The sequence below is a fragment of the Miscanthus floridulus genome, chromosome 18, assembly GCF_019320115.1.
Source record: "Miscanthus floridulus cultivar M001 chromosome 18, ASM1932011v1, whole genome shotgun sequence".
In the NCBI taxonomy this organism is placed as follows: Eukaryota; Viridiplantae; Streptophyta; class Magnoliopsida; order Poales; family Poaceae; genus Miscanthus; species Miscanthus floridulus.
Window position 1 is genome coordinate 129,139,586 of NC_089597.1, and position 11,898 is coordinate 129,151,483.

Here is an 11,898-nt window from a genome sequence, read left to right on the forward strand (position 1 = left end):
CTGACGGAAGATCGGGATCCCTTTCCCCATTAAAGTGTGTAGGGACGCATTGGATGAGCTTGTGCATCGCATGGTGTAGGATATTTATGTGTTGAGATTTTAGTATCGTTGGTTCAAGTTAAAAGGTTACTGAATGAATTGGAAAATATAAATTACAGTGGTGGTAGCTGCAAATCCTAAATGGTCACTCCATGGAGTGGGAAATAGGTTTTTCCCTAATAGAGTACTCGAATTTTGGCATGCTAGGAGCAAACCACAGATTTGACAGTTTTTCGTAATCATTTTCTTTTATGGAAATTTTCTTAACCAGAATATGCTTACAATGTATGTTTGTCTTCTCAATTGCACTACATGCAGGATGTACGATGATCATCATGGTGACATACATCTGAAGGAATCTAGCTTTCTGGTGGACAGTGTGGTTTATGGAGGCTCCTTTGTACTGAGACCAGAATGGACATAAGAGATCCTTTTGGTTTGTATTATATCATTGTCCAACATAGTAGTAGTAATGGTAATGAGTAATTTTGTTAGCTTGTAAAACTTGGCGTGCATGTTATTGTACCTTTTTGCTATGTATTCGAACCGATAATTGTTCAGATTGTATCATGGTCTCTTACAAGAACTTTTGGTAAAAATGGGCATGACAACCGGTTTGTCTTTGTAAAAACAGGATAGTAGTGTTTTGCTTTACTATCAGCACTCGCCTCAACTTTGTCGGGCAATGAATAATTGCTCACTGAGGTATACATGCCTGAACTGACTATACATGCCCTAGCAGAACAGAATTTGTTCCCTAATGAGATTAGGATAGAAGATCTAGAGACCCTTGGTTGTCGAGAAAATCTTAGCCACAAAGAACATTTTACAGAATAAGAAAATGCACATGTTTAAGTTGTAATTTTTCCATGAACAATTGAGTTGAACTTTCAGATATCACCCTTGCATAAATGACCATTATCCTGTAGCAACGCATGAGCATAGATTACCATGTTGATTTCCATCAAATAGTAGTACAGAAATAGCTAGAGAATCTGATTATGTTAATGTTGTTTAGTCCGAAAATTTGCTTTAACAAGTTTCTACAACAGACTTCTAATTACACGCAAAAACAAGAACTCAACGTCTTGATTTTGGCTTAACAACAATATTCGTCCAAAACCAAATAATATCTCATGAAAAATATATTTCGCACCCGTTACAACGCACGGGCACTCAACTAGTAGTTTCATAAAAAGATGCGAAAAAAATCACACAACTCCACCTGGAAGATCGACGAGCTTTGGGCTGGACATTGAGTCGTTCACGCCGGCGCGCTTTGATGCTACTAAGGTGTGGCTTCGGCCCATTCGGAGAGGCCCACGGCCCACTTTGAAGCTGAGCATGAGGTTCCTCTACATTAAACCCTAGATGTCCAGTTCCCAATATCCTTACTACAACCCTCCCCTCCCCTCAGCGCCGCCATTCTGGTCCGGCACAGGTGGAGCAGCACATCGGGGGAGATTTTATCTTTTTACCATTATAAGAATTTGCACCTCCTCGAATAACACTTTAACGATTGCCACTACAATTTTGCCAGTGAAGAAAGAAAGCAGATACAAAAATAAAACTTTTGCTAACGTGGCACGCCAACCCTTGCGCAAGCACAGATCCAAGTCAGCATGCGCGCGTGAAATGTCTCTCCTGCCCCCTTGTCCATCAGTTGTTCGGGCTTTGGTTCACCGTTTGTTTCTATCTCGTCCGTCCTTGGCCGCGCGCCGCCGCAGACCTCGCAGCCGCGGCCGTCCTTGGCCGCCCACGCCTCGCAGGCCTCCGCATAGCTCCACAAAAGCATCTTCCGCCGCTCCCTCCCCCGTCCACTCCGCACTCCGATCCGGCGGCCAAGGATCCAGCGCCACAGACGCACCCGATCCTCTCCTACATGCTCTCCCGCATCCCCACCCTCGCCAAGCCCAACAAGGCCCCCACCTCCTCCGAGTTCGACATCGAGCTGCCGCCCGTGCACACCCCGTCCCCGCGGACGACACCGTCCTCCCCGTCCGCGGGGGAGTTCGAGCTCGTCGAGGTCATGCCGGGGCTGCGCCACCCATTCGTGCTCCGCGCCATGACGCACGCCGTCGCCGACGTCTCTGCCGCACGCACTGCGCTCCAGGTGCTCGGCCCGCGCCCCGACCATGAGCTCGTCGACTCCTCCAGCGCCATCGTGGCCGTCGCCGAGGCCGGGGATGCGTGGATCCCTGAGGCCGACGCTGAGGCGTGCCGCGCGGTGGTGCGCCTCAAGGAGACCCACGACGCCTACGAGGCCCTCCTACACGAGGCCGAGGCTAGGCTCGAGAGGGTGTACCGCTCCACGATGGAGGGGACAGACCTGGATGACGACGAGGCGGCGGCGGAGAGCGGTAAGGGTGAAGGGCCGGCGGCCACGGAGCCTGAGGGCGGGGCCGGGGACGCGGCCGTGCAGGAGGAGGTGGTGGTGGACACGCCTAGGCCCAGGTGCCCTGCAGCACCTCTGGCAGAGCTTCCCCACGGCGCCTATGCGCGCCATCTCCCACAGCACCTCAGGGGATGCGGCCCAGCCGCCCACGGCCACCAGCCCGCGCACGGCGCACGCGTCGGCGGTCGCGGACACGCACAGCTCCGCCAGCAGCGCCCTAGTCGGCTCTGTCACCATGCGCTGGATCGAGCACGCCGGCGTCCACCATGCACTGCCGGGAGATGCGAGGCCCGTGCTAGAGCAGAGCGTCACCTCGCCCAAGGCTTCGTGTCTGCATCTCCATTGAACTCCTCGTCTCCGTCTGAGGCCACCGACGGCAACCACGCAGCCGCGGCCGCGCACCTCACGGTCCTTAAGATTGCGTGCGAACCCCCGCGGGGACACGGAACAGAGGCTGGTGGCTATGGTGGCGGCCGCCCTATCCTCGGCGAACCTGCGCGACGAACTGCGAGCGCGCACGGGAGGCGGTGGAGGCGTGCGCGGTGGCAATTCGTGATGGTTCAGGGGCAACCATGGTCATTTGCCACACCCCGCTGACTCGAATCCAACCTGGAGTGCGTTGCTGGCGTGCCACGTGAGCAAATGTGGTATTTTCGTATGACTTTTCTCGTTCTGCTGATAAAGTTGTATTGGCAATCGTTAAAGTGTTATTTGAGGAAGTGACAATTCTTATAATGGTAAAAAGTTAAATCTCCGGCACATCGGCACTTCCCCTCCCGGACCGGGCTACTCAGGTTCGCCTTGTACATCTGCTGCACCTTCATCCTGTTTGATCGAAAGCCGTCGCCTTTGGTTTCGTTTAATCTGTTTTCTCCGTGATTTTTGTTACGCATTAGTAATGCCCTATTGCTTTGAAGGCTGAAGCAGGCTCCTGGTTAGGTCGGTCGCACAGGAGGGGCTGCGCAATCCATCCATTTGGGATTTGGGAATCGGATCTCTTTGCTGCGTCCTGTCCTGCTGGAGGTACTCTTTCTTCATTCCTCATATCTTCTAGATCTAGCGTAGGCGTAGCTAATGCTTCTGTCGATCTGAATGCTTCTGTTACTAAGTTTTTTTTCCCTTCCCGCCCCCTGTGACAGGGTCAGATCGAACTTGGAGTTGGACGTCCGATCAACCATGGGCCTCTCGCGGCGGTTTCTGAACCTGATCGTGGAAAGCCACAAGGCTGCCGCCAGATCGCTGCGCCGCATCGATCTGAAGAGCCAGCAACTCTTTTATACAACGCCGCCGCCACCACCACCAGCACCAATCCGGCGGCCAACGACGACGATGGATAGCATCCTGCTTCCCGACCCGATCTTGAAGTTCGGAGCCCCAGCTTGAGAGGTGCAGGCGAACCGTGCGACTTAGCCTGTTACCCATTTGGACAACGGAAGGTGCTATCCACGGACCAGGCCGGGCGCAACTTGCTCTACGACGCCAGCTCGCGGGACGTGGCGGTCATGCCCGAGTTCCGCAAGCCTAAGTTGCGTGGTTGCCTCTCGCTCTTCGTCCCTAGCAGCGACGGCGAAGACGACCACGTAGAGGAGGAAGGTGAAGATGACCACGAAGAGGAAGGTGAAGTTGATGCCAAAGACGAACGCGAAGGAGGCGGTGCTGGAAGCCTATACCTCATGGTGAGGCATCTCCGAGAGGTAGAAAGCTTTAATATTGCAGCTGGGCAGCCAAGCATGGATTTCGAGGTCTTGTTCTACGGCAATGGCAAGACGACCTCGCACTGCAAACTCCATCCGCTGCCGCCCTTCGTCCTTGAGCCCATCCATCCGAATGAGCACCCCGAGATTCGTTCCTACGCCGTCGTCGGTGGTGGCTCTCAGATCTGCGTATCCGTTGACGGCAGAGGCACCTACACCCTGGACACGGCAAGCCACACATGGGACAAGGTCGGCGACTGGACCCTGCCCTTCCATGGCAAGGTCGAGTATGTGTTGGATTTGTTTTAGTCATATTCATCAGATCGGAATACATAGTAATAGGAATACTTGTTCAAGATTTACAGTATATATTTATATAACCTAATGCATGAACTACAGAGATATAAAAGGAAGAAAAGGGGTAGGTGGAGTAGGAAAACGCAGACCATCGAAGGCCGTAGTGATCGAAGCAGTCGGAGTGGAAGCACCGGCCGCGGCCTCGTTCGCGGATGCCATCTGCACGCCGGCAGCGACGTTCGGTGGAGAGAGAGTCGGTGCAGTGGCGTCCTTTGCGGCGGCGTGTGCGTCGGGGTGGCGTTGCCGGCGTCGGTGGTGCTTTCCGTCGCTGGCAGCGCCCCTTCTCAAGATCGGGTTAGGGTTAGGATGTCGGTGGGGTGACTGGCGGCGCGGTGAACCTCGTACTGCGAGCCCCGGCGATGAACCTTCGCCGGCGCGGGAGAAGAAGCCGAGCCGGGGGCGCTGGCTCGCCGGGCTCGGCCAAGGAAGCGCCGCGGCCAGGCCGCTCGACGGCGGCGTGCTCACCCGTTGGGGAGCACGCGCGCCGGCGAGGGGGCCGGCGACGGCGCCGAGGCTCGCTCCACCGACCGCTCGCTCGTCGTCGCTCGCTCTCGGTTGCGGCTGCGCTGCGCTGAAGAGAGAAGAGAGAGCGCGGCGAAGAAGAGAGAGAGAAAGAGCAGGGGCGAATGCGCTAGGGTTTCCAGGGCACTGGCCGCGGTGATGATTTTGATCGGGCGAAACGAACGCTTGGCCGTCGGATCAAGACGGACGGTCGAGATTCGATGGGCCAACTCGAGGCCCAGGCGGGAGCGCGCTGCCGAGCGACTTTGCCGGCCCAGGCCCAGGTTGCGGCCTGGGTGCGGCCTGCGCGCGCGCGGAGGACTGGGCCGAGGCGGTTTTTTGCGGTCTTGGGCCGCGCTGGGCTGAAATGAAAGAATGAAATTTTGTTATTATTTTCCATGAGCAATTTTTTTAATGCATATTTTTTTGATGAATTTGAATGATTTTGATACAATTTTTCTGTGCAAATTTTATCCAACGATATTTTGCTCAGAAAACAGTGAATTTTTTAGTGCTTCTGGAAAATAATAATATGAAAAGATTATTAATGTTTCCGCTGTGCATGATAATTTTCGTTCTCTTTTGATTAAATTTGAACCAACGGGATAATTTAATTTTAAGAGAAGTGATAAATTTCTGATAATTTTGATGCGATTATGATATTGTTATTTTCTGACCAACGTTGTTAATAACAATATTATAATTTTTGACCCGTGAGAAATTGTGCATTAATTTTACTTATGCCCAACGGTGATGTAAAATGCTTGCACGGATGAATTATAAGTTTTAATTTGACCAACGTTGAGTTAAAGCATGAAATTTTATGTATAAATGTTTCTTACTTACTCTGGTGTGATTTCAGGAGGCAAATGCATTGTGAACATTGCCAACATCCCGACACTCAATGGGACCAATCACCGTGTGTGGCGAGAGAAGTATGAATTGGAACTTGCGTTGGGAGAGGTCGATTTTGCCATCACCTCACCGTGTCCTACTGAGCCAGAGAACCCGGTGAGAGGTGAAAATGAATCTGACGCTGATTTCGCTGCTCGAAAGCGTGATCATGCTGAAATAAGAATGAAATATGACCTTGAACATAGGCAATTGACTCTCTCCAACCGCAAGTGCCTGTTGGTGGCCAAGGCCACCATAGAAGAACAGATAAGGGGCTCAATCCCTGAATGTGCTACTGCTAAAGAATATCTTGAGAAAATCAAGAGTCAGTTTACTGGGTCTACCAAGGCCACAGCCAAGTTCACTGATTAAGAAGCTTGTGAATGAGAAATTCACTGGTGGTAGCATAAGAGAGCACATTTTGAAGATGAACACTACGGCATCTAAGCTAAAGGAAATGAATTTGAAGGAGGAAGATTTCCTGATTCATTTGATTTTTGCTTCTTTGCCAAAAGAATATGACACCTTCATTGTGAATTATAATATGCAGCCTGAAAGATGGGGCATAGAAAGACTCATCTCAATGTGTGCTCAAGAAGAGGAGAGGATTAAGTCCTCACAATGTGAATCCGCTCATTTTGTGAAGGATAACAAAAGAAAGAACTTTAATGGTAAGAATTCTAAACCACAAGGGAAACCCAAGTGGGATAAGGCCTCTTCCTCCAATTCACAGGGAAAGAAACCCCAGGATTCTGAGAATCAGCAGTATGGTGGAGCTGAAAAAGATCAGTGCAAGCACTGCTTCAAGAAGGGACACTACAAGAGGGATTGTCCAGACTTCCTGAAATCTCTGCTAAAGAAAGGTGATGAATTTATTACATTTGTAGATGAATCCCTGTATTTATGTTATGATAAATCCACTTGGTGGGTTGATTCAGGTGCAACTACTCATGTTGCAAATTCCTTACAGGGGTTAAATGGGACGAGAACCTTGCAAAGAGGAGAAAGAACGATTAAAGTTGCAAACGGAGTGCAAGCCAATGTTGAAGCCATTGGAGTTTTTTCTTTAGAATTGAATAATGGTTTTGTAATTAGACTTAAAGAAGTACTTTATGTTCCCTCTTTGCGTAGAAATTTGATAAGTGTTTCGAAACTTGATGATGATGGAATTGATTGCCATTTTGGTGATGGCAAGGGTAAGATACTGGTTGATAATAAATGTGTTGGTCTTGCCTTCCGACAAGACAAGCTTTATTTATTATCTCTTGCTCAGAATGCGAACAATGTATGCGATGAGAATGTGAATGATTCCCCATCTGCGAATGTAACTAAGAAGCGGAAGAGAATTGATACTGTCTCTTCGAAATTATGGCATTGTCGCTTGGGCCATATTTCGAGGGGGAGAATAGAACGATTGGTTAAGGAATCAATTCCCCCGCACTTAGAATTTTCAGATTTAGAACAATGTATTGATTGCATCAAAGGAAAGTATATCAAGAAAATTAAGAAAGATGCCAAACGAAACACAGGAATTTTAGAAATAATCCGCACAGACATATGTGGTCCTTTTCTTGTGAAAAGTGTGGATGGTTATGATTCGTTTATAACATTCACAGACGACTACTCTCGTTATGGCAATATTTATCCAATTAAAGAAAGATCGGAAGCATTGGATAAATTCAAAATATTTAAAGCTGAAGTTGAAAATCAGCACAATAAGAAAATCAAGATAGTACGATCAGACCGAGGTGGAGAGTACTATGGGCGACATACCCCATATGGCCAAATTCCTGGACCATTTGCAAGGTTCCTACAGGAAAATGGCATAGTTGCTCAATACTCCACACCGGAGGAGCCTCAGCAGAATGGAGTGGCTGAAAGACGTAATCGTACCTTAATGGATATGGTAAGAAGCATGACGAGTTACTCCACATTACCGATTAGTTCATGGATGGAGGCACTGAAAACCGCCATTCACATACTTAATCGAGTACCAAGTAAATCGGTGCCTAAAACACCGTATGAATTATGGACAGGAAGGGAACCCTCACTTAACCATTTGCGTGTGTGGGGCTGTCCAGCTGAGGCAAAAGTGTTTAACCCAAACATAGGAAAGTTAGACTCCAAGACAGTCAGCTGCCATTTTATTGGCTATCCAGAAAGATCGAAAGGATATCGCTTCTATTGTCCTGACAGACATACGAAGATTGTAGAAACAAGACATGCTGTGTTCTTGGAGGATAACATGATCAGGGGGAGCATGGTAGCACGAGAAATCAGCCTACAGGAGAAGCGGGTACATGTACCCACTCCGATGGTTGAAGAACCATTCTTCACGCTACCTGCTGCTGTTGCACCGATAGTGCAGGACACTGTAGTGCCAACACCTGTTGCAAGTTCTCCCGTGGCGACAATGAATGAACATGAGGAACCTATCATTGAGGAACCTATAGAACCAAATGTTGCACATGAGGAAGAACAACAACAGCCCAATGTGGAACAAGTGCCAGAGGCACCTAGAAGGTCTCAAAGAATAAGAAGATCAGCTATTACTAATGACTATGAAGTTTATGAAATAGAAGAATTTCAGATGGGGATGATCCCACCTCATTTGAAGAAGTCATGAGAAGCGACCACTCATCAAAGTGGCTTACGGCCATGGAAGATGAATTGAAATCAATGAGTACTAATAAAGTTTGGAACTTAGAAAATATTCCTAAAGGAGCCAAAACAGTAGGCTGTAAATGGGTTTACAAAACGAAATATGACTCCCAAGGGAATATAGAAAGATTTAAAGCGCGACTTGTGGCGAAAGGCTTCACGCAAAGAGAAGGGATTGATTACAATGAGACGTTTTCTCCAGTCTCATGTAAAGATTCCTTCAGAATTATAATGGCACTTGTAGCCCACTATGATTTGGAGTTACATCAAATGGATGTAAAGACGGCTTTCCTAAACGGGGATTTGGAAGAAAATGTTTATATGGCACAACCGAAAGGTTTTGTCATAAAAGGAAAGGAAAATATGGGATGCCGCCTGAAGAAATCAATCTACGGATTGAAGCAAGCTTCAAGACAGTGGTATTTGAAGTTTGATAGAACGATAAAAGGTTTTGGGTTTAAAGAAAATGTTGAGGACAATTGCGTTTACGCAAAGTTCAAGAATGGAAAGTACATATTCCTAATTTTGTATGTGGATGATATCTTGCTTGCTAGTAGTGATATCAATCTACTAATGGAAACGAAGAAATTCTTGTCCTCAAACTTTGATATGAAAGATCTCGGTGAGCTCTCGTTCGTTTTGGGAATAGAGATTCACCGAGACAGAAGAAAGGGAGTTTTAGGATTATCGCAAAAGGCATACATAGAAAAGGTCCTGAAGAAATTTAGTATGCATGCGTGCAGTCCTTCACCTGCTCCTATAGTCAAGGGCGATAGATTTGGGGAATATCAATGTCCCAAGAACCAATATGAAATTGACCGAATGAAAGCGGTACCGTATGCTTCAGCTGTTGGAAGTTTACAATATGCTCAAGTGTGTACATGCCCTGACTTAGCTTTTGTTACCGGGTTACTTGGCAGATATCAAAAGAATTCAGGAATTGAACATTGGAAATTAGTGAAGAAAGTCCTGCGTTATTTGCAAGGTACGAAAGGCCTCATGCTTACGTATAGAAGATCTGATTCCCTACAGATAGAGGGGTATTCAGATTCTGATTATGCGGGAGATGAAAGAAAATCCACGTCAGGATATGTATTTACTCTCGCAGGAGGGGCTATATCGTGGAAAAGCTCCAAACAAACCGTAACTACATCCTCGACAATGTATGCCGAGTTTGTAGCATGCTATGAGGCAACGGGGCAGGTGAATTGGCTGAAGAAATTCATACCCGAATTGAAAGTGATTGATGATATAAATGAACCACTGAGATTATATTGTGATAACAATCCAGCGGTACAGTACGCTCACAACAATAGGTCAAGTGGTGCTGCCAAACACATTGACATAAAGTACTATGTTGTGAAAGATAAAGTTCGGGATCATATAATAAATCTTGAGCATTAAGTACAGAGAAAATGCTCGCGGATCCGCTCACAAAGGGCTTGCCACCCAACGTGTTCAGAGAACACGTAGCCGGCATGGGTTTAAGGGAAATCCTATGATTCCCGAACATACGAAGGGCCCAAAGAAAGCTTACATTTCAAAACGGAGAAGTGTATTGTGGCTGTTAGTCTAACGGCACTAATTGCTGTGACGATGGGACAGTTCTATGCACTAATCTGTGATGAAATAGGATGGAAGCAAGAAAAATATGAATTGAAAGTTTTGAGTAAGAATTAAAGAACGAAGAAAGTGATGAGAGATCAAGGGGGAGAATGTTGGATTGATCTCCCACGCCATTAGGCCCAACGGCCTTTGGGCCTTGTTCTCGCGCCCTGATCGGGGGCGTCCAACCCTACATGGTTGATGGGCCCCCGTCGCACAGCGCTATAAAGGAAAGGTGGGGGCCGGAGCTCGCAGTACGAGGTTCACCGCGCCGCCAGTCACCCCGTCGACATCCTAACCCTAACCCGATCTTGAGAAGGGGCGCTGCCAGCGACGGGAAGCACCACCGACGTCGGCAACGCCACCCCGACGCACACGCCGCCGCCAAGGACGCCACTGCACCGACTCTCTCTCCACCGAACGTCGCTGCCGTCGTGCAGATGGCATCCGCGAACGAGGCCGCGGCCGGTGCTTCCACTCCGACTGCTTCGACCACTACGGCCTTCGATGGTCTGCGTTTTCCTACTCCACCTACCCCTTTTCTTCCTTTTATATCTCTGTAGTTCATGCATTAGGTTATATAAATATATACTGTAAATCTTGAACAAGTATTCCTATTACTATGTATTCCGATCTGATGAATATGACTAAAAGAAATCCAACAGTATGTGCCCGAGCTCAAGCTGTGGTTCGGCCTCTCCGGCGATGCCCAGCACTTGGCTGCTGCTGACCTCTCCACCATGGACGCCCACTCCCCGCCACAGCTAGCTGCTGGCCACGGTTGGGAGGAGTTCCAGCTTCAGGAGGAATGGGCAGAACAAGAACTGGAAATAGATCGAGAGGGTGTTCAACTGGTGAACCTGGGCTCAGGCAGGTTTTGCATCGCAAGGTTCTTCAGCAACTGGTTTAGCGATGACAGTGTCCTCTACTTTGTGGTCTTGACCGGTGTGGAGGTGGTCTCGCGTGTCCTCGACAATGGTGAAGTGAAACTTGAAATGATCCCACACAAATCCATGTGTCATCCGCCTGTCGACGGAACTAACATCGAGCAATTGTTCTGAATAACCCAACTTTATCACCATGTGCCGTCTGAATGATTTTGTTGGGATTGAAAAGTGAGGCAACTGAGGATCCTGTACTAGTTTGTAATTTCAAAACTGCACATCAGGTCTATGCGTTGTCATTTCTTAGTAACCGTGTACCTCATATTGTCTACTGCAATGCAATGGTACCTAAATTGAGGCAGTCTGTTTGCTTGCCATGTTAGATTATTATATTCTCCCTTCAGTTTTCAAAAGAAAGACTTGTGGAAGGGATTCCACATTTAGGGCCTGTTTGGATGAAAGGAACTTCAAAGGAAATTTGCAGGAACTGAAAACGGAGGAAAGGAAGTACGCGTGAGCGTTTGGAACGGAGGAATTTGGAAGTTCCTTTCCTTTGGAATACTGTAGCGCTGCTGTGCTTTCGTAGGAAATAAAACATCTGCTCAAAGCTCTGGTTTTTGCTTCCTTCGTGTGTGCCCGAGGCAGCAGTGCCTGCGTTGGAGAGAGAGACGAAACAGTGCAATCCAAACAGCTCAAAGTATTTATTCCTGTGTTTTCGAATCCTGTAGGTTTTCACTTTTCACTCTACCATATTCCTACGTTTTTTTTCTTTCCTCTGTTTTGTATTCCCGTATTCCAAACAGGCAAGGTGTATATTTTCTGCGAGATTCTCTGTCCGATTGGTTTATGTCCCTACAGTGCCTTACCC

The 11,898-nt window shown here is 48.1% G+C and overlaps 1 pseudogene; it reads left to right on the forward strand.

Annotated features, from left to right (window-relative positions):
- Positions 1 to 3,610: 3,610 nt before the first annotated feature.
- On the forward strand, positions 3,611 to 11,207 carry LOC136519566 (uncharacterized; annotated as a pseudogene).
- Positions 11,208 to 11,898: the final 691 nt, after the last annotated feature.